The 5,372-nt window shown below is 37.7% G+C and overlaps 1 non-coding gene across 1 annotated transcript; it reads right to left on the bottom strand.

The window, feature by feature from the left end:
• Positions 1-4,916: 4,916 nt before the first annotated feature.
• On the bottom strand, positions 4,917-4,990 carry TRNAI-AAU (transfer RNA isoleucine (anticodon AAU)). Its single transcript has one exon. It is a non-coding gene; the product is annotated as a tRNA-Ile (tRNA).
• Between the last annotated feature and the right edge of the window lie 382 nt (positions 4,991-5,372).

Raw genomic sequence — 5,372 nt, 5'->3', positions numbered from 1 at the left:
AGTACTGTGGTTAGTAGAATAAAAATGTGTACTTGAAATAGGAAACACAGAAAATATATGAAAGAATAGTAAAAAAACCCCAAGATTTCAGCTTTTCACTAAGTATTTCTCACACAAATTGCAGATTACTTGTGAACTCAAATGTGGTTAAAGATTCAAAGGACATTTTATTAGTAATGCAGTAAAACTGTTGCCAGAGATGTAATATTACCCACCAACTCCACCTGAGTAGGCTCGCCAGAAAGAAATATTTAAGAGTAGAAGAGATAGATACCTAGGTCCACTGCACAACGAGATCAAAGAATTTTGACTTTTTATGCTTACAGAGGGTACACTGCAGCCTTTAATAAAGAACCAAGTTTTGCAGGACATCTCACAATTTAACATATTTTATATTTTAAGATCTAATTGAAGACAACAATTAAGTAGCTTAAATAGAATCATATAATCATAGAATGCTTTGGGTTGGAAGGGACCTTGAGAGATCATCGAGCCCAACCCCCCCTGCAGCAAGCAGGGATTGAACCTGTGAACTTGGCGTTATTAGCACCATGCTCTAACCAACTGAGCTAATCAGTAGTATTTCTCAAAACTATGTTTGAAATCACTGTTGAAATAAAACTTTTAGAATGAAATTTGAGTTTGGACAACAATAAAACAGTGTATTTTCAGGCAATGTGTGAAATCACAAGAATTGTGACGTACTCAGAACTTCTTAAAGTGAAAAGAAGTGCCTGTATTTGGACACATGCTTTAAGTGTCCAGGGTATTTGATTCAATATTGTAGAAACTTGGAGTGGGACTTATCTGATCATATGTACATGTGCTGTTGCTTTAAAATCTGTAGAGAGAAATCATCACTTCTGTAAACCATGCTGGCTCATCTTAAAACTCTTGCCAGAATTCTCCTTCTTCCTAGGAAAATTGTTTATTTCCACTGACTGTGGAGGAAATCTCCTTTGCATACCTACACTGTTGGTCAGTGAAGTTAGAAGGAAACAAATCATACTACATGTCTTCCAGTATGCACGTCTATTAAATAGATGCTATTGTGTACGACCATATATAAAAATATATATTTTTACACATATATGTGTGTATATATGTATATAAATATATACCAATGCATATGTAATGTGAAATCTATATAACATGACATCTAGCTCTTGAAAAAAAGCCTTGATTCCAAAACAGTATTCTTGAAATCAGAGAAATTACTTGAAACCACAGAATTAGTTGCAAAAGGCACTTGTTCAGTTCACAAATTATCCACTCACAAAGAAAATTCTTTTGTGAGATACCATTTCTGGCAGCCTCAGAAACCAATGCCTGAACAATTTATTTATCCCTAGAGATTGTCCTGGCAAACAAAGTTAGAAGCAGAGAGGCAGAAACACTCCAAAAAAATCTATTTTGTCACTTACAAAAGTACTAACATGGATTTTCCATTAATCAGGATTTCAGCGTCCATATCTGTCAGTTCAGCACTCAGTTTACCAACTCTCCCCTGAACTAAATTTTTTTGGTCAGTCAGAAGAAACCTTTTTCCTTCATTTTTCTCTGAATAACAGCCTTTCAAAACCATAGAGCTGGAGTGGCCACACAATCCTGAATGGGAGAATATTACTTCAAATAAAAGTAGTCCTTACACACAGGGAAAAAATAAATTGCCCTGAAGCCGAATCTTAGATTTAGACATATTTTATTTTTATTGGAAAAAAGCAGTGCAGTGCATTCTGATAAAATCAGATATATTCGCACTTCTACATTTTGCGGTAGCCTTTGTACTACAAAACACAATTTATTTGTTGAGTTTTTCTGGGATATGACATAAATCATGCTGAAATTAAGTTTTAAATTGACAACAGTATATTGTTACCTTCAGTAGCAACCAATTCTAATGACCTATGCACAAAGTATGAGGGAATATGCACACATGCAGAAATCAATGTGCTGTTAATGCTTCCATTAGGTAGACTAAGAGGATTTAGAGTCTATACGGTTAACTAAGCAAGCACAACTGGGGAAAAAAAAAAAGTGCCCAAACAATATTTAGCAAATAATGCATCTTGTTCTGTTATCCTTTCCAATTGTTCTAAGCAGGTATAGAAGAAAATCTAAGCTGAATTATCCACTTACATCAGAACTAACAAGTTCCACTTACTCTTCACTCTGAACAATATTTGCACTTTCTCCCTTTCTTGAGGAACACAAACACTGGATCACTGCCTATTATCTTCAACAGTCCCCTGTAGTAGTTTTTATTTTTTCCTGTTCAATTTTGACAACTCTTTATTCTGTGTTTACTGTATGCTTCTGTGGGGTCTTCCATTAGTCATCTCACATCTTGCGTGTTTCATTATTTCAAAACCTATTATCTCTGCTTCACTTTTCCTTCCACTAGAAGAACCCGCCTGAAGAAGTTCAGGCAATAAAATTACACCACCATACAATAAACACGTTATGCATACATAGGAACATGCATAAATATATATATATATACACACATAAGCATAGATTTAAGGATAAGTTTTCTGAAAGCTACTTTGATGACAGTTTCTTCTTATGACTTTGTTTTCTAGTGCCTCCTTAAAAATTGATTCAATACATCAGGAATGACAAGAACAGAGGATTAGATTAGAGGAAAGAATATTTTGACAATTAAGCGGTTTGGCATAATTTGCCTTTTGCATCTTGGCTAGACGAGACTCCTGGCCTGCAAGAGAGGAATAAAATTTGCATGGACTGGTGTCAGTTTATATCCATGTGAAAGGAAGATGAGATTCATCTTCCTAGAAGCATCTTAGGATGCTCCTGCAGTCACATACAGTTCTATATAGAAATGGGTACTTCCAGATGGAGATTCAATCCATCCCCAGGGGAGTATTCATTAGTTCCAGAACTCTTAAAATTATTTGTTTCAAGATACAGTCAGCAACCTTCTGTTTAATGAAAATCTATGTTTTTTCCAAATACAGATAACACATGCCATTCTATGAACTATTTTCCTGGAAAATACAGATAACAATACTGAAAATAAAGCTTAAACAAGATTCCATTGTAAGATTTAATTCTGAAAACTTATTTTGTTTCCTGAGACTTCACAACTTGCTTAACTGAAGTAAATTATGTTCTAAGTACACACTAGGAGACAATACAGATAAAACTATATCAAACTGTTGTCAGTCAAATGTCTATTTAAATAGTTAAGAAAAACATTTGTTATCAATATACAAGAAAAAGAAGTGGTGTTTACAATCTGCTATATTTAAACTTATATACATTAACTGCATACAACAAAACAGGTCTTGAACACTTGCGGGGATTAAAGAAGTTTAGTAACCTTGAAGTGTAAGGGATATTAATTTAAAAACTTCTTGAAATTCTCGAATTCTCGTACAACAGGTCCTTTCACTTCTGGAAATTCCTTCATTTTATTGAACCGATGTATACTTGTTATTGTTGCTATTATGGTTTGTTGAAGCATGTAAGATTGAAGAAAAGCTGTGACTGTGCTTATTTTAAAAATACCTGTAAATTATTGGAAGTTTTGTTACATTTATAAAAAAAATATATATAAAAAATTCTAAACTTATAAAATTGGAAATACTGGAAAAATCACTTCAAGATGAAAAATCCTATTTGCTATTCATGTGGTGAATGAATTTCACCTGTGCTAAGCTGATGGTATTTGAAGCAGCTATGCAAAGCAAATAAAGAGAATGGGCTGGAATTAGCAGTGATGTACTGCTAATCTAATGCCCAATGTTATTATTTGTAGCACTGTACCCCAGTAAATACTGAGTTGTCATTGCTTCCAACAGGTTTTGTTAAACTTACAAATCAGACGCCAATACCTGCCTGGATTTGTCTGGACTTGCTTTGACCTGCCTAGAGTTTTGTTTTAATTTGTAACAGCAATTATAGAATTATAGAATCATAGAATCCTTTAGGTTGGAAAAGACCTTTAAGATCATCCAGTCCAACCATTAACATAACATTACCAAGTCCACACTAAACCAATTAAGGGTAGACTACACTAAACCATGTCCAGAAGTGCCATGTCTACCCGTTTTTTGAACACTTGCAGGGATGGTGACTCCACCACCTCTCTGGGCAGCCTCTTCCAATGCTTGACCACCCTTTCCGTGAAGAAATTTTTCCTAATTTCCAATCTAAACCTCCCCTGGTGCAGCTTGAGAACATTTCCTCTCGTCCTATTGCTAACTACATGGGAGACCAACACCCACCTCACTACAACCTCCTTTCAGGGAGTTGTAGAGAGCGATAAGGTCTCCCCTCAGCCTCCTCTTCTCCAGGCTGAACAACCCCAGTTCCCTCAGCCGCTCCTCATAAGGCCTGTGCTCCAAGACCCTTCAACAGCTTTGCTGCCCTTCTCTGAACATGCTCCAGCACCTCAATGTCTTTCTTGTATTGAGGGGCCCAAAACTGGACACAGGATTCCAGGTGTGGCCTCACCAGCGCTGAGTACAGGGGGACAATCACCTCCCTGCTCTTGCTGGCCACACTATTCCTGATCCAAGCCAGGATGCTGTTGGCCTTCCTGGCCACCTGGGCACACTGCTGCCTCATGTTTAGCCAGCTGTCGACCAACACCCCCAGGTCCTTTTTGGCCAGGCATCTTTCCAGCCGCTCTTCCCCAAGCCTGTAGCGTTGCATGGGGTTGTTGTGACCGAAGTGCAGGACCCGGCACTTGGCCTTGTTAAACCTCATACAGTTGGCCTCGGCCCATCTGTCCAGCCTGTCCAGGTCCCTCTGCAGGGCCATCCTACCCTCCAGCAGATTGACACTCCTGTCTAGTTGGGTGTTGTCTGCAAACTTACTGAGGGTGCACTCAATCCCCTCACCCAGATCATTGAGAAAGACATTAAACAAGACTGGCCAAAAGAGGCAACTGGCCCGTACGGGGATTGAACCCGTGACCTTGGCGTTATTAGCACCACGCTCTAACCAGCTGAGCTAACCGGCCACAATAATTACCTCATTACCACCTAAATATTGCCTGCTTTGTTTCAGCTTTTATTGGTTTTTTTACCAATGTATGGTGTAATGCTCATCATTGTATGCATTTAGTAACTAACAGATAGTTATAGCACAGTTTATACCATTTAGGAAGAACTATCTGAAACACTAGAATAAAATGCAGTATGGAAAAGGGCAACTGTGTGACAACAAAGGCCTTGAAAGCCTGGGCACAAGATAATACTGGAGTCTCTAGACCTATACAAACCTCATCAATGGTGAATTTCTGGCCACCAAAGAAATGCACTCTTGCGATCTGGGCAAAATAAATTTTTGAGATAACAAAGAGCACAAAGGATGAGCATCCAGCATATGTAAAGCACACCATA

This window comes from Pelecanus crispus, chromosome 1 (assembly GCF_030463565.1).
Source record: "Pelecanus crispus isolate bPelCri1 chromosome 1, bPelCri1.pri, whole genome shotgun sequence".
Taxonomy (NCBI): domain Eukaryota; kingdom Metazoa; phylum Chordata; class Aves; order Pelecaniformes; family Pelecanidae; genus Pelecanus; species Pelecanus crispus.
The sequence above is the reverse complement of the archived record's forward strand: the minus strand, read 5'-3'. Positions and strand labels throughout refer to the sequence as shown.